The sequence below is a fragment of the Poecilia reticulata genome, linkage group LG1, assembly GCF_000633615.1.
Source record: "Poecilia reticulata strain Guanapo linkage group LG1, Guppy_female_1.0+MT, whole genome shotgun sequence".
NCBI lineage: Eukaryota > Metazoa > Chordata > Actinopteri > Cyprinodontiformes > Poeciliidae > Poecilia > Poecilia reticulata.
In genome coordinates this window covers 24,067,953-24,093,727 of record NC_024331.1, presented here as the reverse complement: position 1 = coordinate 24,093,727, position 25,775 = coordinate 24,067,953, and the positions used below count along the sequence as shown (strand labels likewise).

Here is a 25,775-nt window from a genome sequence, read left to right as displayed (position 1 = left end):
TGTGTGTGTGTGTGTGTGTGTGGGTGTGTGTGTGTGTGTGTGTGTGTGTGTGTGTGTGTGTGTGCTGCTGAAGCTGGGGCACTGTCTGGAAAAAGGGAACATGGAGAGACAGAGAAAAGAGAGAAAAAAGGTGGGGGATGGAGGGCACAAAATCTGAGACAAATTGATGGTGCACAGCTTGACTAACTCACCATGCTGCGATTATACCTCTGGCTTCTATGCACACTCTTATAGACACCCTCTTGGTCAGGCTTGCATTAAACAAATGACCAATGAGAAAAGTTAGAAATCGAAACAGATATGTGCTCATTGTCAAGGTCTGTTAACGAACACCCAAGGTCCAACTTTGGATTAGTTGAATTTTAATTGAAACAAAGCTTAGGGGAGGCTCATTCTGTAGAGCTTTTAAGATCAACGGTCAACAAATACATGAAAAATCAACCTAAACTTAAGGTTTTACTATTTAATTAAAGAAAAATAAATGTTGCATTAAAGACCACCCTATTTAACCGTTTCAATTCAGTATCCACATACAGTCATACCATTAGGATATAAGTTGGTCTTGAGGAGGAAACTCATTTTAGTTGCATCTGTCCACAATCTCTTTCTTCCATTCATTACCCAAAGGTTCTGCCAATATACATTAGTTTGGAAATGTAAACTGACTGTAAGTCTAGAGCTTGAAATACTTAAACTCCTCCGCTTGCACATGGACCTCGTCCCCAGCCTGAGGAAGGCACTCTACCCTTTTCCGGCTCGAGACCATGGTCTCAGATTTGGAGATATTGATTTTAAACTGATCCAGTGAAAGCTGGAGATGAAGCCAACAGAACAACATCATCAGCAAAAAGCAGAGACCTGATCCTGAGGTGACCAAAATGGATCCTTCCAACACCTTGGCTAGGAATTATGTCCATAAATGAATAGAATCTGACAAAGGGCAACCGGAAAAGAGCCCGATTTACTGCCAGGAATCTTGACCAAGCTCTGATGCTGGTCGTACAGGGACCTACCAACACATATCAAGGTTCTTTGCCACCGGTACTCCCGAAGTACCCCACACAGGACTCCCAGAGGAACATGGTTGAATGTCTTCTCCAAGTCCACAAAACACATAACTGGTTAGGGAAACTCCCTTTCACCCTACAGAACACTGCTGATCTTCAAAAAAGTTCAGTTATGGTTGTACAAAAAGGTAATTTTCGTTGGTTTTGTGCATTCCAAAATCAGTTTTGATGTTAGGGATCTTTGCCCTGCAAGTTCTCTCAAATGTGTGATCGATTCACATGTATGATCTAAACTGTGACCCTTCAATAAATGGAAACTGGTCTGAGGTTCTAGAAACGCCCCAGAATCCAACAAGAAAAAAGCCTGGTTGGTTACTGGGCTGTTCAATGTCACTACTCAAGGTAAAGAAGGTTTCACAACTTTTGTGGACTAAGAAGGAGTGGATGAAAAAAGAAGCCCATGCTCTTAAGTGAATATCTTCGAGTTTAAATGAAATGTGTTGCTTCACCAAATATGCAAAACCTTCTGAAAGAAAAAAACTTCTATAAGATTGGACAAAGATTTAGCTGATTAGACACAATAACAAAAACATTTGGAGAAGTCAAAATGTTGAAACCTAACTTCTGAGCATAATGGTAGTAGCATGATGATAAGGGACTGTTTTCCTGCCACTAGATTTGGTGCATTGCACAACTAGGGTGGGAAGCTTCACCTCACGCCAACACCACCAATACAGGCGGAGCTTCCGACCAAATACTGTAAATTCAACCTTCTGCACCCAATTATTGTTCCTTAAAACTTATCAAAGTTATTTGTTGTATAATCAACCCACACATAAAAAGGAAATGTCCAAATGCATCTTTAAAAGCCCCAATTTAAAATGACATTCAAGCAGATAATATCTGGATGTGGACCTCTGAATGGTGAAAGTGGTGCAACTGATTTTGGTGAAATTATGCAAAATAACCAGGACACTGAAAATGCAGAAATAGTCTCAACAGTTATCATGTTTTTCTTTTTTCTTCCCCCAAGTCTACTCATACAAACTGCTTTCATCTTTTGCTAAAATTGTAGTACTATTTTGGTTTGATGGGATAATCTCTAATTGTCCAAGTTGATGTTTGCTAACAGCAGGATGATATTACAGACAAATTTGGCCAAAGTAGTTTTCTATTCATCTAAGTCATGTCAGATTCTGAGATGTACCTTTTCTTTTTTGGCGCATGAAAATTCAGAAGCAGAAGCAAATATCACAGATTAAACAACAATGCCTAAGGAATACACATAAAGCTTTGAAATTCAAACTGGGTGCTTGATAGGTGATAGAAATTTGCAACATGTTGTTGCAGGAAAATCTGAGATCCAGCCAGGTGACATCAAGTTCCAATTTTTACCAGACAATGGCATCAGGCAGTCACCACGCTGTGCACGCGTGCTGGTACAAAAAACGGCCATGCAAATCCAATCTGGAGTCACTTTTCATAGAACTGTGCAGGCGCTCAGGTTAAAAATAGGCCCCAGCTTGAAATTATGCAGGCTTCATATGTGTGGGTGAGTTGCTACGGGTTCTGATGATGTGAAACAAAATCCGTGGGTTCAGTGTGAGTGTTATATTCACAAAGGTTTACAGCATGAAAGGCAGTATCCTTCAGCCTCATGTCCATGTTTCTTAGATGCACAAAAATTTTTTATCTCATTAGCCAAACTAGGAAGGACAAACAGATTCAAAATTTTAGCTGTTTCATTTAAAAGCTGCGTCTATGAAGTTAAGCATTTATATCAACACATATGACTTTTTGTAATATATTTATGCAGTTTTCCTTTTGTAAATCGAAGCTGGGAAATAACATATCACAAAATAAGAGCCTTTCCATCAGAGGAAGTGCACGATCCCAAGTGATTCTTGCTGTGCAGCAGCTCTACTTTTCTGTATTTGTCTTGGCAGAGGGACAAGAACTGGTCTACAGTTGAAGCCAAAAGCTTTTTTTAAGTGATGGTGACTCAGGACTCCTGGCAGCACTCACTTTTGTTAATGCCGATAGAGAAAAGTTTTTCCTAATGTTCCAAACAATTAAAAATATTCATCAGTAAAAATATCCTTGCACCCAATATCTGCTACTCAGATGCCTAGAAATTCTTTCGTAGTCTATTGTTTTGTTTTGTTGTTGTTGTTTTTTTAAATGCAACGATTAGAATGAAGGATTTCTGACATTTGACTTTTTGATGAGCTTTGACCCTGCTGATGCCAGTTTTAACCAATTCTATTTTTGTTCAATTAAAATAAAAGCTTCTTATATGTGCAATTAGCATGTTTTTTAAATAGGTTCTTATATCTCTGTACTTCCTGTTACTATACTTTTAACAAGTCACTGTTGTTGAAAATACCTAAATTTAAATCTTGTCGATACAACAACTTTGATACCTAAAAGCATCATTTTTAGAGCAGTGTTGTGCTGTTTATATATGTTAATGCAAAAATAATAGATTTTTGCATTTCTGATCAGCTGATCACATAGAACAAGACAAAACTTAGAAACAGATTCCCAACACCCAATTTGTCAGTTGATTTGTCATTTTTATCGTAAAAAATATTTTACTAAAGGTCAGAAAGTCTGAAGATTTGAAGTGTTGTTTTCTACAACTGTGAAATCTGAAAAGCAATAACATAAATACCAATGAATAACGGGAACTGTCAGAAAATGCTTTGTCTATTATTGTTATTCAGAGAGTCCATATTCCTTAAACATACATATAACATTGGGGGCATTCAAGATGGTCAGCAAATATCCCAAAAAGGTGTTACTTATTCAGGAACAACACCAAGAAAACAACACTTTGCAACACTGCAGAGAGCTGGTGGCAAGAGCAAAAGAGTCAGACGAAAATAAATAAGGGAAAGAGATTGAGGGGGATGCAGGGGGAGAGGAAGGACGGATGAAGGGGAGAGAGGAAAGTGACCGACAGCAGCCAGAGATGAATAAATGAGAAAGATGCTCCAAAAAGACAGACAGACAGAAGTGCAAACCAGAGAAAAGAGGAGAGAACTCAGAGGGAGCGTATTATACAGCGGTTACACCCCCCCCCCCYCCCCMCCCCCGGGAGACCCAGCGAAWGGGAGAGGCTGAGTACCCACTATTCCACTGACCTTGGAGGTCACTTGGAGGAAAGCAGCATTAATCAAACTGACGCTAGTGCTCAGGCGGATGATAGTAGGCAGTAATGCTCACAATAACCCCCACCACCTCCCCCATTATACAAGCACACACACACCAAATCCACTGCACCCCCAACAATCCTCCAACACACCACGACTCATCTACATCCCATTGCCTTCGTTTCTGTTGCTCCTCTTCCCCTCTTTTTTTATTTTCCTTTCTTTCCTCCATGTTATCCATTTCTGTTTTGCCTCTTCTTTGTATGCCGCAGACTCCCTCCGGGTCCGCAGCCACACGCAGCGAATTAACCCATCACCACTCTGTGTTAATGGACTTCTAAATATCAGTCCCTGCCTGTAGACATGCCGCCTAACATTTACATCGCATGTGGGCTTGTAGCCCCCTGGCCACTCGCAGACGTATAGGTATCAATTTATTTGTTTTGCTCACTGCCTTAGTGATTGCTTTGCATAAGTGACTGGCTGAGAGCCAGATGCACATGTTTATGGCTGTGTGTGTGTGTATAAATGGAAATGTGAATGTGCAGAAGTTTACATGCACTCATCATGGTCGTGAATGTCATAGTAACTTCTGGCTTTTTTATGATTTATCGCAGTCATAATTTCAGAGTGGCATGCTGATATAGCACAGAATGTCATTGAGTCTGAAGAACAAGAATTGAGTATAGTGCAAGTTTTCTCTAATCCTCACAAGATCAAAAATATACATACATTCTCACTAATATTTGTATGCTTAGAATGGTTCAAAGAAACTAAACATTTTCTGTTGCCGAAACCAGGATCCTGTCAAAATTTTGACTTTTAGCTCCTATTGGGCCAACTAGGTAGTGTTACCATACTACATAGATTTCCAACAGGGTTAAAGTCAGGGTGAAACTCAGTATTAGCTTACTTTATCTATTACAGAACCAGCTCTGTTGTGTCTCTGGGATTATTGTCCTGCTAAAATGCTCAATTATGTCAGAGTTTCAACTGAGCAGCTGTGGATCTGAGGTATAGTTAATGATTTTAGAGTTTATTATTCCATCTACTTTGTGCAAATCAGTTAAACAGACCTCACACATGATTCTGGCAGTCCATGCTTGACTGTACCAAACTGGTAAACATTGTTTTTGCCACTGTGTCCAAATAGCTTGACTTTTCATCAGTCTTGTCTTGTAGTGAGTGTTTTCAAGAATAACCTGTGAACTATCAAACCTCAAGCCTATTAACGTAATCTGGTTTTACATCAGCATGCACTAAAAGAGTTTCAAAAACTGAACTTTTGTCTTCACAAACAATTGAAGCAATTTCTGGTAAGACAAGAGAAAAAATTAGAAAAAGTGACAACAACAACATTTGGTGGACTCTTTAAAACATAAGACTTAACCGTATGTCAAGCATGTTGGTGGCAGCATGGTGCTGTGAAACTATTTTACTGCTGTGGGTAAATATTACTTGCACAAAGTGAATGGAATATTGAACGAGTGTTACCAGTAAACCTACCGACTTCACCACAAATCAGGAACTTGCCACTCAAAACTTGCACACAGGTGCTCACACAGTGCAATGATCCCCAAACAAATAAGCTTCTGGAACATCCCTCACTTGAACAATATTGACATTTTGAGGATTATGTTCAAACCTCACCTCTATGAAAGTAAACATTAGTTTTGATAAGAAAAATAGCACCATATCCAGCCAAGAGAGAGTTGGTTGATCGAAAAGGGTGTGGTTAAATATTAGGGTGAAAAAATATATTTGTGCATGTGTCTATGACTGCACATTGCGCATGCCCTTTTCTCTAATGTCAAACACTGAAATACAACAATTATAACAGAGTGGGAGCTTTAGTATATATCCTTGTCCTAAACGAAACAGCTGGTGCTCGACAGAGTTAATGGGACTCCACCAATTCAGGCTCACTGATGTCCGTCCTCCGACCAGCCGGTAGAAAATGAAGTCAACAAGCATGTGCACGCTGTGGTTCAGCGTGTCAATCAAGTAGAAAGCAATCAATACTCTCAGGACCCTAACTGAATAAGGTGTGTATACGAGCTCACGTGTCTGCGTGTGTGTGTGTGTGTGCATTGGGGGGAATGGTTACAGCAGGCCGGGTTAATCTGCCAGCGCTTGTCTGTGCTGATGATAGTATTGATCTGATGAAGACCATCTGAAGGTCAGGATGTGTTGCCTTTGTTTGTGCTGCCTTGATCGAGATACACAGCTTCATGACTGTGTCATCTGGTAGAAAGGACAAATATCACAACAGGAGCGGTAACATGGCAGTTCTGCTTTGTATTTTTCTGATTTTCTTACGTTTATCATGAATTATAAAGAAAGCTGTCAGGTCGAGACGCATACTTTTGTTTGTTTTTTTTTGATTGACATCCCCAATACCATTTTCTTTCTATGGGTTATTACCATTATATCGGAACAATGAAACACAGGCCAGGCTTGTTAGCGCTTAATTATTCATTTAGATCCATAAAGTCAATCAATTAAGCTTAAGTGTGCGATAAATCTGATTAGCCAGTCAGTTCCCAAAACACCATAAAATCCATGCAGGTCTTATGTGCTTGTAATGAGTTTGCAAGTAAGAAAAGGGAGGAGCAAATACCCACAAACACACACTGAGAAACCACAACGCAGGTTGATGCTTTTTTTTTTTTTTCTGGGTGATAATTTGATGTATTAGCTATGGGGGATGAAAGATAAGCATGGCTTAATGTATGCTAATATTATAAGAGCTGCGGCTCGCAACAAAATAAAGCAAGGTCATCAAGAAATAGCCCACTTGTAATTAATAGTTGAATTCATTAGAAAAACAATGAGTCAGTTAAAAAAAAACACTCATTAACAAGATAAGGCATTTTGAAGTGAAAATAGAAACGTTAATGTGCAGACAATGAGAGCTGCCGCATTCAGCCTTGGGACGCTGTTGGTGCAGTCAGAGCCCATTTGATCGGGCAAAGCGACCAGTCTCTCCTCCGCCGCCGTCGTATCATTCCTCATTATTTTCTGCCACGCTCGCTTCCTTATGCTCGCCCTCCTCTCCCGCCGGCCCAGCCTCCATCTCTGCCCCCTCCCCCCCTTTTTTTTTTGCTGGCCTTTACCTGCTCGCTTGTCTCGAGGGAAATTACCACAGCACAGAAATGCTCTCCTACTCCCCTCTCGCTCTACTCTGCCTCCATCCAGCCATCCAACACACTCATATGGACATTTTGCAAACACCCTACCATTTAGTATGGACATGGACTAATGCACGCATGCTTGTGTGGCACCTAAATATATACGTTTTCTGGCGCCAATCAAAACGACATGTACAATGCCTCTAAAAGTAAATTGCTTTTTTTTTTCCACTAGCATAATCTCAAACTTAACAGTATAACCTTTAATTGCAGTGCATTTACTCATTGAAAATGTCCACCTGCTATCCATACTTTATAAGATTCCCTTTTTCCAATAGGACAGCACAGAGAACAGTAAGCACTGACCGTTCCTCTTCATCATCTTTCTGGATCATCGAGATAAATGAGTCCTCGCTTCTACTTTTTCGCATCCATTAAATTTTCTTAGCTGGACTTAAAGAAAAAAAAGTCTCTTTGGATTATAAGAGTTGCAGTACCCTGTCCTCTACGTGCAGTTGTGCATCCTTCTCTGCTTTCCTGTTCTAGAAACACATGAATACGCAAACAGTCGGGTAACATTTGTTACCAATTTGTTCACATCATTTGAGAGCATGAAATTATCTAAGAGGAATTTTATTTTCATGAAGAAATTCAAAATGTGTTTGCATGTTATTGCTCCATGATGTTCCTGTACCTTGTAGAGTAATACGCTCTTTAGACCTGATTAAAGTTAGCAGAGGACAGCACTCCTCTTACTCTTTTGCTCCGACATGCCTTCGAGCAGATCCCAGTTATTTCTCAGAAACTCTGCAGACTTTTGAGATGAGCAATGAGTAACTCAGCAGGGTTTTACCACGCTGCCGCGCTGTTATTTAATGGACAGGCACTTCAATCACATTGCTAATCAGTGAGACAAACTCACAATGAATGTCTCCAGCTCCGCAGCACTGCTCCCACTCACAGAACATACCTCGCAGTGGCACAACTGGGAGAGCTTGTGCATAAGATTCCCTTTTTCATGTGCAGTTAGGAAACAGTTTCTACCTCAGTCAGAATTAACATCACGGCGGTTTCTTTGCATATGTCAAGTCATGCCTGTGGAAATGTCACTTTGAACGAAACGGCGGCGGCTCGCCGTCTGCATTTTGATTACTTGTATGCATTAAGTAAGGAGTGTTGAGGAAGATTCCGCATGCAGAATCAATGCTGAAAGACACCCTGCACTCATCAGGCATTCTGAATTGCGCAACTCAACGTGAGTGTCTTCTTGTTGAGAGCAGCATCTGGGGAATAAAGATTTAAAACCAAGATCTGTTCTTATCACAGTGCTTGGTTAGCTCTCAGGTCATGTTTCTCCAGTGAATGCCACATGATTAAATGTTAAGGTATGAAGATGTGCTTTGAACTTTAGAGTTAGAATAAACTTTACTGTTGTTGCAACATGGACACTCAAAAGTCTGACATTTTACGTTTTACTCCTCTGACAAGGCGTGTGCAGATGGGCTTTGAGCTGCAATAAACTTTTCAAATCTGGTTTCTTCTTAATTGATGATCCTCTAAATTTACGTGCACTGTCATAAACATTTATTCGTTGTGTAAGCGATTAAAAGTTGATTTAATTTCGCCTGAACTGTCTGTCATTTATCAATGGCTGTGGTTATTGATGTTTGAAGAAAGAGATACTTTGTCTCGTGGGGGAGATGTTTAAATGCTAAAGCATATCCAAAGAGCAGATGCATTAAATATGCATATGGCCATGCAGTGCTTAAGCAAGTATTAGTGACATGATAGTTGGGGGAGACTGTGTGTCCTGGAATCTCAGGTTGGGTGTGTGAATATGCATTTTTGAGCACATATGCACCCGTGAGCGTGCAGGCTGCTTGAAATTAAAACCTGATGCAGAACACGGCACGTGATTGGACTGGAATTAAAACAAAAGGCAAGAATAGCTCTGAGAGTAAGCGAGGTGAGATGAAGTGAGCTGGGAAGGGAGAGGAAGGACAGAGGTATCCTCACTCACTGCAGTCCAACAGCTCCTCTCTGGGTTGCTCCTTACCAGAATGTAAGTAGCAACCTTACGTTTGCTCCTCTCTGATGATTCGCTCCTCTCTGCAGTCTGGTTAAATGTGGGAGCAATTAGCCAAATTACCAAAGTCAAAGAAACCTCCAGATACCCCTTTTTGGACAGTGCACACAGATGTGCGCACTGTTCTCACAGTGCACACACCTGAGATAGAGAGAGAGAGAGAGAGAGAGAGAGAGAGAGAGAGAACAGGTATGTGCACTCTTCTCTACACATATACAGAACCTCAAGTATACATAACTGGGATTTTATGTCATGATCCTACACAATGGTGGATCAATATTTTGCAGAAATATCATTTTTTGCCATTATAACTGTTCAAATTTTAGAAACAGGAAACTTTGTCAACATTTTAGTTGCAAAATAGCTCAGGTTCATTCAGATTGCTGAATGTGAGCATACGTTTTCAAGTCTTATCACAATTGCATTTAGGTCTGAACTTTAACTGGGCCATTCCCCTGAAACTGCTGTAATAGAAATCATTCCATTGTAGTTCTGGCTGTGCATGTTTTGGGGTTGTGAACCTCAACCCGCCACCCTGTTTGCAAGATTTATGCGGTCTCTGTCGGGCTTTCTTCCAGGATTGCTCTGAAATCCTGGAAGAAATTCAGAAGACCAGAGTTGATGGTCTTCGCATCAACTCTGACCAGCTGCCCTCCCCCTCCTGAACAAATACAACTCCAGAGTATGATGCTACCATCGTCATGTTGCACCATGGTTTGTTCAGGTGAGACCTCTACTGACCAGAGCACCTTCTCTTACATGGCACAGCAACCTGAAACTAGGATACAAAAACACACAAACAACCTTCTACATACTTTAAGTTGATCCAGAGCGATCACCGTTTTTTTTTTTTTTTTGTTCAGATCACACAACTGAGATCTTGAAACCAAAGACCTACAACTCGCAGCATTAACTTGAACAATGTGTGAGGGATTTCCTCTGCCCCAGGCTGAGCTCTGTGTTGCACTCCCTGATCCAGACGATCCAAATGCATTCGGTGCTCATTTACAAATTTCTCATATCGGACGCAAACAGAAAACTCACCTTTCAGTTAACTGCGAGGTTTGTAGATCACATATCGAGGGACTGGAAGAGACTGCAGTATTTTGGATTTAGGGCAATGAATCCTTTTGCAGAGCACTGCAAATTCACATCAATGTTTTGTCTTTTTGATAGCTTTGCTCAATACTTCTCACATCACTTTGGCTAATACTTGTTCAGTTTGTGCAAACCCCATTCCAACCATCACTGACCAGATCCCTTCTCCCCTGGTGAATAAGAGCATCCCCCACAGCATGACACTGCATCCGCCATGCACCAGTAAGGAAAATGAGTTTTCATTGTGATGTATTGTATTAGTTTTCTGCCAATCTAAGTGCTTTGCATCTATGCTAATGAATACTTTTGCGAGGCATGCAGTACAAACATGTCACAGGCACACACACACACACACACACGCACACACACACATGCTCTCTCTTTGTCGTTAATACACACTTTTTCTTGTTCGGCTCACACCACTTCAGCTAATAATGATGCACTTGATTTTGCCTTGTGTAATGAACCGCAAATTTAAACATCATCATGGATAAAAAATAAATAAATACTTTCACATTCTTCTGGATTCAGAGACTGAGCCAGGGAGGGCGAAGTTCATATCCCCTACAGTGTTTCTCCAGGCATTCCCCCCTGCTTTCACCTCTCTTAACCCTGAGCAAAGAACATCTGCTTTCCCCATTCAGTGGGAGCTTGCTGCTTTAATAGCTTTGGGCATATTGCCTCGAAAACGAGAGAGAAAAAACTTTTGGCCGAGCCCCTCCTGCTCTCTCATTTGTAGTCTGTAGCGCAGATGTAAGTGAGTGTTCTGACTGGTCAGCCTTGCCCTTTGTGGAGCGCAATCTTGACCTGTTCCCAGCAAACTGAGTGTGTATCTGTGAGTGTCTGTCTGTGCACTGAGGGGTCATTTCCATGAGAATGGACTGCAGAGAATGGACATGGGGCCATGTTTTACTTGTCTAAGGCGGCTGCAGATGCAGTTCTGGGGTGCACAAAGGTTTACGCATGTATCATGTTGTGAATGGTTGATGTCACTCCCTGTTTCTGAAGATACTGGAGAGATTTTGCCCTCTCACAAGTCAGTTCAATATATTCAGTATGTTTTCACCATGCATGTGGAGGTTTTCTCCAGATACTCTGGCTTCCCTCTGCAGTTTAAAAACATGATTGTTGGATTAACTAGTCTCTTTAAAAGTGCCCTTAGGTATGATCAAATAAAAATTTAGACTAATGCAAAATTTTGCCAAAGAGAAAATGACAAAAATAATAGACATAGACAGCTAAAAGTACTAATTCAGCACATAAGTAAGTCAGTTTTTAAATACTTAAATATGCCATAAAAAAGTAGAAGTATGTGCATTAAGTAAATAAATAAATATTTGTGTAATGGTTTAAAATGTTTTGGTAACTTAAATGTTTCTATAATTTATTAAATAGATATTTTAAGTAACATGAAAATAATTATTTAAAACTTGCATGCACTATGTTAAAATGCATTAAAAATGATTTCTAATAATACATTTATTTATATTTTTTCATACTTATGTTTTGCAGAATATAATTTGATATTTGTTGTATCTCACATCTTTAATATGCTCTACACCACTCTTAGGGATTGGTCTGTAGTTCAGTTGGGCTGATGGACTGGCAGAGGAAATATGGACTCACTTCTCACTAAATGCTGAAATAACGACATATTAACACAGTGAATTAAAGTTTAAATTAATTATTTAATTATTTGTCCATTTAATAGATTAATATATTTGGAGCCCATTATTGTTTATTTACATACATAACTTTCATTCATTGATTTATTCCATAGATGGAGGCGCTTTTGGCCGTAAATACATACAGCTTGCTTTCTGTTTGCCTCAGTTAGTGCCATTGAAATGTGAACTGCTTGGTTTCGAGCCTGTCTCCTGCTGCTGCCCATAACGTGAAGGTCCTCACTGTGAAAGCGCTCCGGGGCTCAGAAAAGCAGGAGAGGGTGGGCCGGATGGGCGGAGTCAGCGTCCGCTGCTTTGGTTGGCCGAGAGTGACGTATCGGGAACCACTTCCCGGTCCGTGTTTCTCACTGGAAGGAGGAGAGGCAGACTGCGGTGTTGTTAGTTTGAACAAAATGGCTGAAAGACCGCTGTCACCGAGAGCTCACTGAACACCCACCGCGAGTGTCCGCTCAGTCGTCTGGATTCCACGCAGAATGTATTTCCCCGGAGCCGCTGCTCGCTTTGCATTCGCGGCAGCCAGCACGTCGCTAGCCGTCCAGCCGACTTCTTAAACTGAAACGTTTCTTTTGCACTTTAAAACAAGTTGGCCGGCTGGCGGACGTCGGCTTGGTCAGAGAGAACTCTCTTAGGCGATTTTTCCCCCTTCGTTTTTGCAAAACCTCTCCTCAGTCGACGACTGATATCTTAACGCCAACCAAGCTAACACTAGCTAAAACCATTATTCTGCTTTTTAAAAAGTCATTTAATTCGTGTTCAGTTATTTTTTAATTTTTTTATTTTGTTATTAGTGTTGTTTCACCGTTTATCCCACCCTTCGTTATATCGTTATATTTTCTTCGATTAGTTTAAGTTCAAAACGTGTTCTATTTCAGTATTTTTTATGCTCAAAGCAGAAATCACCGAACTTGCTGTGTGTATATCTGGCTGCAATAGCCGTTGTTTACCTCGGTATCCTGACACCACAAGCTGCTTCAGCAGCAGTCGGCTTATCTATCAAGTCCGACTTTAATTGCGACTAAATCTCTGCACCAACGTTTTACGGGTAACTTTTCGAAAAAAGAAAACCATAAAAAAAAATTCAGAAATCGGATTTTTTTTTTTTTCATATTTTCCTGCCATGCACCGATTCTTCACTAAAAGCGGCCAAAGCTGTTATGAACGCAAGGTAAGTTTCAAATCCACCATATCTTATTCCATTTAGATTTAGCGGTTATTGTCACTGTCAAATGTTTGAAAAGAAAAATTGGAGCTTAAAAATTAGACATGAATTGATTTTAATATTTGATTATTAATGCTTTTAGAAAACCCATCTTACCTAAGTCATGTTTCTGTGATGCACTGTTAAAGCTGAGCTTTGGTATCATCAGTACCAATGGGGTGCCACTGATTCACTTTGCTCTTTAGGAAGCATATGGAAAAGCTTCTTCCATGTCTTCGTGTTATTATACCCAGTGATGTTCGTGTCTAGAATGCATATGTTCATGAATAATCATGATGTTAGTGGCTTGGAAAATATTGAGCATGTTTATGACTGGCTTAGTATCCTAGAAAACAGCTGTGTATGTAAATGTACAATATGATTACAGATGCACCGATTAGGGTTTTCTTGGGCAATACTTATTTTTTTAATATATATTTTTAAGGTTTGATCTGTTGATTCAGATTGTTGTGAAACATATGGGGAGAAATGTGTTGGGGGCGTTAATTTTGTCACAGAAATGGAAGGAATTACAAATTTAACCCAATTTATCTGTAAAGTTAAATTGCCTCAAATCTGAATTGACTAAACCTCAAAAAATGAACATGCATCAAAGTACATGCTGTCCTTTCATTTTTATAGATTGAAAACTGTGGGACGTTTTAGTTTTGATTTATTTAATAAGTTTGAACAAAATCAAATTTCTTAGTATTTGCCTTGCTGAACAAGCAAAAATTGGCCAGTTCCGATCTCCCATCAATGAATTGGTGCATCACATTTATACTATTTCAGAGAGAGAATTGCCTTGTACAACTCTTAAATTTATTGTAATTAGGGTAAAGGAGGGTTTAATTGGATCTTTATCACAAATTGATTGATAAGGGGTAGGATATTAGCAGTTGCCAGTATTTGATGAGTAGTTTGAGGTCTTTTTTTATGCTATGGTGTTCTAAAATGTAACTGAGATATTTTCTTACATTTTAAACTGGAGGTGCACCAATCATTCTGCCTGGTCAGAATTGGACACTTTTCATTTGATTGACTGCAATCACCAGTCAAATACTAATAAAATTGTTTGCCCTTATTTGTTAGTTGCAAGATTTTCCCCCAATTTATGGTGTATAAAAACACCAAACATGCAGTTTGTGTCACTTTCTGGAGACATTAGAGACATTTTTTTGACGCATTAGTGTTGATAATCTTGTAATTGCTTCATTCTCTTTGGAAAAAAGAATTAAGCAAAATGGAGCCAAAGTGTTACCTGTGTCACAGTTTTTCTGTTTCCTATTTTACAGTCTTGCTCCCTGGGGAAAAAAACTAAATTGGCACATCAGACATTAAAGAAAAATAGAAAATCTGTGCTGGAAAAGCTTGATTGTAGCACCTCTGATTTAAACTCCCTCTTTTCACCGCCACTCTGCCTGTGATTTTTCTCTAAATGTATCGCATCATGTATCTTGCAGACTATTGCACATTCCACTACACGAGTACATTATTAAACATAGCTGTCCTGTTTCCTTTCCCTCCTTCCCGGCTCCACCCCCTCTCCTCCGTCTCGGTACGAAAGCCCGAGATTCTGATTGAACTGTCGCCTTCCATTGCATCGCCTTTTCTCTGCATCCGATCCCCCAGGCATTGGAGTACAGCTTTTAATATCTCTGCCTCATGTCTTAATTGAAGTACATAATTTCCTGTTCAATTTCATCTCCATAGCCCTCCCCATCCCCCTCTGACATTTTTGTCAAACTGTCTTATCTCCATCTTCACACACCAGCGAGGTGATGAAAGGGAAAAAAAAAAATCATGCACGTGTAATAGTGTCACACATGCACACTGCAAAGCAAGTACATATGCAGCTAAGCTTGCCTCTAATTGTATATGCGGTTTGCCATGAGGGTGCAAAAAATGTGATGTTTGTTTGAATCAGTCGCTGTGTACACACGAGTAACCGCTGCCTTTGTTGCTGTGGGACTGTGCAACCATTCGTCTCAAGCTTAAAATCCCAGGCAGTTTGTTATTGCCCTCCAGTTGTTAATGAGATCTCATCTGTGCCTCAGACTCACAGCTGATTCACAGTCTTAAACAGAGCAAAGTTCTTGCACAAGGGCAACACTGTCTGTCTGCCTTAAAACACAATTTAGAAATAAAAGATATAGATTGGAAAAGTGAAGGAAAGAGGAGAGGGGAGTTTCCATGTTACCTCAAGTACATGTTGCCTCATTAACTGTACTAGACATCTGTGCCTCAGACTCACAGCTGATTCACAGTCTTAAACAGAGCAAAGTTCTTGCACAAGGGCAACACTGTCTGTCTGCCTTAAAACACAATTTAGAAATAAAAGATATAGATTGGAAAAGTGAAGGAAAGAGGAGAGGGGAGTTTCCATGTTACCTCAAGTACATGTTGCCTCATTAACTGTACTAGACATAAGTGCCCCATAACTTTAGCATATAGGTATCTAGAGTGCACTGAGGCAAAAAAAAAAATGTAATTATAGAACTTGCAAATTAATTACCTCAATAGGAATACAGAGTAGAGATTCACCAATAAATCTGTTATCAATTGAAGTTCAGAATGGGGCTTTTTTCTTCTTGATCAACTCCAAAGATTGTTTTAAATAAATGCCTCAAAGCAAAGAATATTCACCATGTTCAATAGTTAAATACAAATCAGATGGTCATTACCTGTATTTGCTTTAATTATTGAATGTTCGTTTTGTAGTAATTCTTCCAGTTTTTGTAAATTTTAAAAGAACTGCTGCCTTTATTTGCATGTTTTCTCTCTTATGTATAGATGGATAGAAATGCATATATATTTTTCCTAGTGCGATATTATCCATATTGAGACATTACGAGCCCGACTTAATGAATTACTGTGCTACTTTGTCCTTTTTGGCTGTACACTTGAATGCTATTACCCACATTGGCTCTGGATCGAATCAGGCTGCAGGCTGTTGGCATTCAGACATTATTTTGATTAGATTGTATTGTAACAAAGCCATGAGGACAAATCCTGGCTGCAATTGCCATCTGCAGCCCGCTTTTATCTCTGAAGGTCGAGTTTGTTGATATAAAAGGGAAACCCAAGGCTCGCTTCCCCTCCTTTGACCCGTTATACAAAACATGAAGCCTGTTATCATTAGCCTTGCTGCTGTTGTTCATTTTATCCCCCCCTAGGATACAGTTTTAGTTCTTCAAATATCATTTTGGATTTCTTTTTAGTATTATTAGTCTGATCATTCCAATCAAGTGAAACAAAGTCTTTTTTCCTATTTGCCTGTGTGTATTTTTTTGTTGTGTGTCCCTTTTTTTTCCCCCATAAATGACCTTAGCCAAGGCCCTACTGTGGCTATCACTGAACCTGTGATTAGGAGGCTTTTCAGACGCCTTGCACAGTCCTGATAGATAGCATGCTTAACACCGCTGCAGGGTGCTGCTCTGGCAGGGGAGCGTTGACAGTAGAATCAGCTGGATTCCATTGGAGACTGCCAAAAGCCATTATCCTCTTTCCTTGTTCTCTTTGTCCACGGACGTTTTGAAGTGAGGTTAAGGGCAGACACGTAGATTAACTTGGCATGTGTGTTCGAAGTGCTCATTGAGCTAAATAAAGTATGTTTGGGTGTGCAAACGGTGAGGAAGATGTAGGTATTTTGGGCACAACATCGTTTTCTACAGTGGATTACATAATTTAGTGAATAATGTAAGAATTGACCACATAAGATGTGGGATCAGAGGGTTGGACCTTGGTGTCATTTTGAGAAATTTATTTTCCAAATCTTTTGGCCATAAATTCATCTTTTTCGGGGTCAAAATATGCTAAAGCCACTTCATACAGCAAAAGCATACCACCATCGTCTCAGATCTGCCTTGTATACAAAGAGAGGAGCTGGGTCTGTGTAACCTCTTCTGTCTTTTGAGCCAATGGAGGGGCCATGGGCTAAAGGGGCCCAACAGGGGTAAGCCGGGCCGAGCCAGGATGGAAGCAGGGGGATGGAGGGGAAATGAAGCCAAAGCCACAGTGCTTCTGCCTGTAAGTCTTGGCGGGGGTCCAGGGGAATGTTCTGTGTGCCGAGGTTTGCCTGGGGCCCCCTGTCCTTTCCTCCGCTCAGTGTTGGCTAATTGGAGAGCTGTAGAGTGAAGGAAAAGGGTATCGCATGGAAAACGGATAGATTCCATACAGGGCATCCAGCCCGCATTTCTCCCTCACGTCAACGTTAGACAGCATTACTTCTCATGTAACCAGACTTGGGCTCAGTTGGACTTCCCAAGCTCTAAGTTGAAGCGGTGTAAATAGCACCGGCATGCTCTAGCTGACCTTAAGCTGGGGTCACGGCTCTGGGTGATAAACTCTGATCAACTGTGTCGTTATCTTTGCTGTTAATGACCTTGCTATCAACTTGAAGTGTTTACTTATGCCTTGTTGGTTCGTCATTTCTTAAAGTAGCTTTTAGAAATGACCAGCTTGAACCTTCAAGTTCAAATATTAATTCAGAGCTTGAGTTAGTTTGTGTCAATATTAGAGAAGAAGTTTCTGTTGATTTTAAAGAGCTGCGGAAATTAAGGCAACATTCATTCTTTAGGGATTTGATGAACTGCATTGTCATACCAGGTCACACTTATGTGTTTATGGTGCAAAATTAGGACTGAACTACTAGTGTAAGAAACTTAATAAGTAAATCTAAAAAATAAATTAATCACATGCGTATAAAAAGTAAGTAATTATAAATGAGTTAAACAGTGAAATGAAGCTCAAATGAGCTAAATACAAATGTGAGAACATGATTACTGTACCAACAAATAAATGAAATGTTTCACCTTGGTGGATAAAACAATACAATGAGCAATGGCGATTCAGTTAATCTTTGGAGAAATGTATCTCAACTGAAAGAACATGAAAGAAAGGATATTGTCGCTAAATTACATAAACAGAGCTATAGTTATGTTTTCTTCCACAAGTCATGTGGATTTGGAGCAAACTTTTAAAATGTTCCCAACAGAAAATGCGAATTAGCCATGAATCAATCTACTGGTTTGGAGTGGATCAACTAGGTCACAGAAAGCGTAATGTCATTCTGAATTGAAGCTACGCAGAAACGTAATAAACAGGAAGTAGAGGTTGCAAACTAAACTGGACCACACATCTCAGAAATATGGAGAGAGGTTTTCAGGAATGTGTTGCTATCGGGCAAGTTGTAATTGTTCTGTCATGTCAACTTGGGTTGGTGATGTAGCATGCTGTCCAGAGACGTAGAGAAAGAAATACAGTTCTGTAACAGCTGACCACTCAATAAATGTTTGCTTCGTCAAAACTTTTTCAGCAAATGTGTTTCCATCTCCCTTTTAGCTCATTAACTTTTTTTTTACAAGCTTAAAACCACATCAAACGAGGTAAAAAAATTTTTTGTGAAATTGAATGTTATTTTGAATTTCGCTGTTTCTGTCAACCTCTTTTAATGAGACACTTCAAAATGTGCTGAATAAAGTTGATATTTCATTAGCTAAAAGTACAGAACACAACATCCTCACCATGAAACATAGTAGTGGCACTGTCATGCTTTGTTCATGGAATAGATTTTAAGGTCTTTGACATTTTTACATATCCTGTAAAAAAAATATTCCACATTTCTATGTCTATTATGTCCATCCATCCATTCTACTGAACTATTATCTGTGAGCTAGTCAGCAACAAATCCTCTTTGTTGCCATGGTAGGCTTTATTTAAAGGCAGCAGAACTTTCACCAGCAAATATAATTACGTTTGGTTCTGAAAATATCTAAATAAGTTCATATAAATAAGCAGGAGGTAAGGACTAACACTCACACTTGTCTTGACAGCTTCTTGTTGAGTTCTTAAAGCTTAGCTGCTGTAATGACAGGGAGCAGGCTCACTTGGTCTTGCCCGTTGTGCTGTTTTCCGATTTTAATGAGCTGCCACTGTGCTAAAAAGCTCCAGATCGGCTTTGGCATAGGAGCAGTCAAAACTCTGGGAGCTATTTTTTATTTATTTATTTTTCTGGATGGAAAACCTCAGAGTTCTTATAACATTCTGTTGAGATTTTATTTTCTTTCAATGTTTGCAATCATCTTAATCATTTCTTAACACTTACCTGGTTGAGAGCAGTCGGGTTGTAAAGCACAGATTTTACAACGCCTGGAAATGTGTGCCTCATCTCATAGAGGATCAGACACTATATCTTTGTATATATATATATAATTTTTTTTTTTAAATACCAGCTGCTTTAAATAAAGCTGGTATGCACAGAATGCTTCACAATCCAAGCCACCAGTCAGACTGTTGGGTTGAAGGAAAATACAGCTGCATTGTTGTTGCTGCTTATCAGCTTTGGAATTTACGAGCTTACTTCCCAAACGCATTCGGGCGGAGTAAACACTAGTGTACGCGCTCACGTGTCGGGAGCAGCAACCCCAGATTCCTTTTCCAGGTAAGAGAAGATTTAGGGCTTGTGGCTTCTGTGAGGCCACAGGAATGGTCGTGTTGGTGGAAAGTGGCTTCACCACATTGTGTGGTTTTGGTCTGGCCATCGTATTATTTATATTATTACTTGCTGGAAGAGCTGCAGCTTTGTAGGAAGTGTTGCCTGCCTGACAGCTGCTCACAAGACATGAGACTGAAGCATTTTTTATTGCCCTTCTCCTTTTTATAGAATGTTTCTGACTTTGTTTATGAATGCATGTCATTCTTTTTTCATTTTCTGCCACCCTTAGTTTATTTTTCCCTTTAACCTATCGCATATTAGCCTTCTGTAGGCTCCAGCAGTAAAGGTGCAGGGATATTAGAGTCCAACGGCCTTCTTGTTCTTTTATGTTAAGTTTTGTTTTTAGCTCCCCAATTTCTCCAGTGTTTTTGCTGCCTTGTTCTTGTTCCAGTATAGCCCCCTTCCTTCTCTTTTTGCCCAGTCTGGTTCTCCGGCGGCTGTCGTTTTTAATTGGAATTGCTCTGCCTTGGCTTTCATCCTTTGCCTGCCTACCCCCCTTTTCCCTCGCTGCCTCCCCCCAGCTCTCTGCGCCCACTGTGCACACACATCGAGGCAATACTCGATGTGTGTTTTTACGTGGGTGTTTCTGTTTGTGCGAGCTTGTTTCTTCATTCCTCCTATGTGTGCTCATATTCAGACCTTGCTATCTTGTCCTTCCTTGTAGCTGAGGCCTGAAGCCCTGTTCAGTCCAGCACCGAGAGGAAACTTCCTTTGCTAAATCACGCCTTTTCAATTTTCCAAGACCTTTTCAGTTTGACCGGGGCTAAGATTAGAGCTCCGACCACAGTCTGGATCAAATGGCCAAAACAAAGAAAGGACCTTTCTGTTCTAAATGCAGTTACAAAGAGTCACAGTTGGCTGACGTCAGAGCCAAAAAAGAAAGAACTAGACTTGACTCTTTTGAAACGTGTTCTGAAAACAGTCTTTGTGTTTTGTAAAGCTTCAAACTGACAAAACTCATTTCATCTTAAGAACCGTAATTAACAGTAATGCTGCTCAATGTGCTGCAAACATGCAGTTGCAATTCTATTCCAGAATATTCCGATGTCGATGCTGATTAGAATAAACTCACTTACTCCACACTCTTTTCCTTTTAAAAATACACGTGATTTACATCAAGGACGGTTTAAAAACCAAACAGTATTATTAACATCCACAGTGGAAATGCATGACACTTGAAATCAGTCCTTTGCGATAGCAGCATTGTTGATATTGTGATGGCTATGATCTTATGTCTGTCAAAATGTGCATTTATAGTATTTAATTTTAGCTCTTTAGTTCAGCCATTGAGACAGTTAGATTTGTAGCTAGCAATAATCATTTGTCTCTGTGCCTTTCCTAGATATTGTAGATTCTTAAGTCTGCAATTTCTACAAGGCTACCAACATGTACAAACCTATGACAGACATCCTTAAAATCTCAGAACAATACCACTTTGTAGCTTTGCTGTAACATGTTGAACCTTCTTGCAGTTGTACCTGAGCTAGTTCATCCAAGACCCTTCAATATGAGATGATTAAACAACAAGCTGTAGCCTTGTGAGTCTAAATAAATGATCTGTGCTGAGGTAGTGCTGGTGTCAGCACTGCTGAGAGCAAGAGGCCGCTACGGCTTTATGTGAGGTAGCCTTGGCGTTGACTATTGCAGACCAGACGATAACTGTCCGCTCCATTGTAATTCTCCTTTGTTTACCAAACTATTAGAATCATCTCCAAATATTATTGTTCTAGGAATTATGAATCAAAGGCAGCTCTAAACAAGTACTGTATTTTCCTCACTATAAGGCGCACCGGATTATAAGGCCCACCTTCAATGAATGGCCTATTTTAAAACTTTTTTCATATATAAGGCGCACTGCATTATAAGGCACATAGAATAGATGCTTCAGTTTGGTTTGCCAATTTGTTCCGTACTCTATTATTACACATCCACATTTGTAAAGAAATGGTCCCCCAGTACTTTATATAGTAGGCTGTCCCAGTCATTGTTTCACTCACGGTGTTGCGATATTGTGCCCAACTGCTTTCTGGGTAACAGAGACCAACCGACATGTTGCCGTCGCAGTCTCTGTCTCTCTTCCCCCACCCCTCCGCCCCCCTTGCTTTAAATGCATTATCAAACTTTATTAACAAACCAGCGTTCTGACAACTATCCCAGCATGCACCGGTCGCTTCTTCTTCTACGGGAAAAATGAAGTCGGCGGCTGCTTACCGTAGTTGCTAGACCTGTTGTGGCTCAATATTGGTCCATATAAGGCGCACCAGATTATAAGGCGCACTGTCGGCTTTTGAGGAAATTGAAGGTTTTTAGGTGCGCCTTATAGTGCGGAAAGTACAGTATGCTTTTTAGGCTTGTTTTAAAAGACCTCTGTGTTTCGGCTGTTTTGCAGTTTTCTGAAAGTTTGTTTATTATTGGAGCATAAAAACTGAACGCTGCTTCTCCATGTTTGGTTCTGGTTTTGGGGATGAGGAGCAGATTAGAACCAGAAGACCTGAGCAGGTCTAGAAGGGTGAAACATTGACAATAGGTTTTTAAAAATTGCACCCTACCTCATTTTTTTCTTTTCTTCTCCCCTTTTCCTACATTTCTTCCATTAATTATTCCTTTCCTTCTTTCTTTTTTCAATTTTCCCCATTATTTTTCATTTTTTTAATCTCAGCTAAAAATGAAAATAATCCATCATTTATTTTATTTCCTTTTTTTTATGCCTGCCCACTGCAGAATCTGACATAAGTTCAATGTGAACTTTAGTGTCAACTTTACATTTCAAGATGGATGACTGCATCGGACGGAGAACTCTGGAAAATTGACTTGGAACTTTTAGACTCTGCTCTCCCTTTTAGGTGAACCTTGTTGTCAGTTTTTATCGTGTCAGATGTTCAGAGAGAGACTGCATGGGCTCAAAACTGAGGAGAATAAATGAGAATTGTGGTGCTGTACAGAACATGCACAGCCCATGTTGCACAAACTGCATACAGACTCTCACTTCCACACATAGTTTAGCCTGCTATTTATTACCTTAGGGTGGCCTTCCCCAAGCTGCTGAGATAGCACAATGTTACACACGCAGACTTGGTGTGAAAAATGAGACTGTAAGGGAAAGTAGGAAGGGAAATACTGATGGAGAACTATTGGGACATCTCTTTATTGCATTTTGCCCACTACTGCCTTTTTTGTGGTTTAACATTAAACTTACTTTTGTTAAAACGTTTTAACCAAATCTCTTGGCTCACCAGTCTGTGCCCGGCTGTTTGGTCTTTGTCCGCCTCTTTTAGGCCTCTCTTGTCATTCTGACAGACATATTCCTCCCCCTGGCAGTGAGCAGCACAGTGGGTGGCAGGCCGTCCATTATATGCATTATGATTCAATCATTTATCTAAATTTTGAGCCATATCCCTGCCATGCCTAGTTTTCTCCTGGTGTTGGAGAGGCTGCAAATTAAACAGCATTATATCCCATCAGTTTGAGTTTTGTTATATTAATAAGTCAGTCATTTATTCATAAAAGCTCAGCACCTGATCAAGCATTAGTGTTGACCTAGCATACGGAGCTTTTAATAGGACTGGCTTATTTAACAGGGTTTCCTGAAAATATGAAGCTTACAGTAAGCTTTTGACTGAGAAAGATTTTATATTTTTATACTTAAAGAAAAATGGCTGCAATGAGTTTAGACTGCAGGGTCTTTACAAAGTTTAGAAAAGTTTATACAGTTTAAGTATTTTCCAGCTCTGTGTAAATACGGAAAAGAAAAATGTTGCGTAAATGCGTTTATTTGTTCGTTCCTTTTTCCATGATTTTATTAATTCATCCCCCTACTTGATAATGCGTTACCTTATTTATCCAGCCATTTACCAGTTTGTCTAACCACCCATCAGTTTCTCCAGCCGGCCAGCAATCCTCTTTTCTCAACTAGGTGGTCTTTGCAGGGTACACATTTACAGTCTCACCACTGTAATAAGATCTGCCATAAAATTAATGGAGAACATTTGGATCTGTAATTCAAAATGTGTCTAAAAAGCACATAGAAATAACGCTATTTGTCTAAAAAAGTGTGGAATTTTGGCAAATGTTTGGGAACCTTAGTTTTGACTCCTTCCCATCGTGTTGGTTGTTTTTTCTTTTGTCTGATATTGAGATTTTTTTTATGTTTTTTGGTATTTTATATTAATTTAATGACCATAATTCTGTTGGTGCTGACCTTTTGAGTTCATTTACTGAACATTTAATACCAACAGAGTCCTTTTAGCTCCAGTTCATACCTCAGTTTCCTGGAGCTGTCACTGGTGCTGAGCCAAAGGAAATAAAGACTCAAATGAAGTACTTAGTTTCATCTAGCCCTCAGGCGAGATATCTGACTACTGTGAGTCACACTCACTCAAAGAAGTTCTTTGTTAAAAGGTCTTGTCTCATTCTACCAGTTCGTTGGCGTAAAAGTCAGCTTTCCTTTCAGTCCTTTTATCTTCTTATTTTCTTTTTATTTCTTTCGTTTAACTAGACCTTGTCTTGCTTGCAGTAGTTTTGCCTCCTGCTGTCAGTTTTCTGCTTTTCACTTTGTGTGGTGGTGTTTTTTTTTTTTTTTTTAAATCTTCGTTTCCCTGAGGAAATGGATTTGGACCTACATTTGCTCATTCTATAATCTATGATGTTGCTCAGTGATCTTTTTTTTCATCTTGATTCATTATTTCTAAACATGCCTAGAATATTACAAACAGCATTACAGTATTGGAGGCACAGTTCTGGAAATTGGCAGCAAAACATAAAAGTCAGTAGTACTGTTGTCAGTAGTTCAGAGAAAAAAAAAGTGTAAATATTCACAAGTTTGTTGCTTTTGTTAATATCTAAATATGAAAGACACATTAGAAACCAAGCAAAACTATTTCCTAATTGGCACAAAACGGATGTACCAGTCAACCTTTGGGCCAAAGTACAAAATAAAACTAAATCAAGTTTTTAAGTTTTGACCTGCTTATTCTGATTTCAGCTGATTCAATTTCTCTTTTATGGATTACATTTAATAGCATAAAAATAGTTACTAGCCCTGCCCTTACTGCCATCAGTGGTTATTAAATATTTACATTATAAGCAGTAGGGATTGGACTGTGTAACTCTGCTGTCCCAAATTATGTTAACTCTGACATCTCTATGTTTAACAGCTTTTTAACTATTTTAATACAAGCACAAAATGATCACAGCATCAATATTTTAAAACGTCTTTAGTATTTGATATTGACGAATAGTGGTGCTATTGTGATTATTGTTGGTGACTGTGTGTGTCTTAGCAAATGCAGACTAATTATAATAACTAGTGCTGCCAACATTTCCAAATGTAACATATTTTATAAATGTGCTGTAAGGCATTAAACCTTTCTGTTATCTGCTGAAAGTCTTGCTCTCGCCTTAATTAGCAATCCTGATGGAGAAGTTGCACCTGTGGAATTTATTTTTTAATGAAATTTATTTTGAAATTCCTCACTGATACTAAACATAGGTAACTTTGAGTCTTTTCAGTACTAACTTCCGTATTGATGAGTGTTGTTGGGTAGGGACGAGTTGCTGATAGGAACAAGGTCAACTTTCTAAGTTTAAGCTGGCCGTAGTCACCAGTTCATTTATTTCTCTGCATTTCTGTAATTAACGGCACCATTTTGAAATCAAAAAGAGCTGAATGTTACTAATTTATGCCTATAATTAAATGTTCCTAAAAGAACAGGCACTTAAAGCTTGTGTACAGTGAGTTATGATAATGTAGTCATTTATATTTGCAGAAATCCTCAAACTTGTGACATAATTTACAGTAAATTTTAAAACGCCTCTGGTTTTTATTTGTTGGTTTTTAAATGGAAGGGGTTTTATTTCCCTGAAGTTTTTTTATTTTTATGTCTTCTCCTTTGCAGATGTTTCTTCCTGAATCCTAAAGTG

General features: G+C 39.5%; 1 protein-coding gene across 2 annotated transcripts in view; it reads left to right on the top strand.

Annotated features, from left to right (window-relative positions):
* Nucleotides 1-12,504: 12,504 nt before the first annotated feature.
* tnrc6c2 (trinucleotide repeat containing adaptor 6C2) overlaps nt 12,505-25,775 on the top strand; it is a 51,535-nt gene continuing 38,264 nt past the window's right edge. For both annotated transcript variants that reach the window (XM_008414846.1, XM_008414836.1), the window contains exon 1: nt 12,505-13,327. The gene's annotated coding sequence lies outside the window, so the exon portion shown is untranslated. The remainder of the gene's footprint in view (nt 13,328-25,775) is intronic.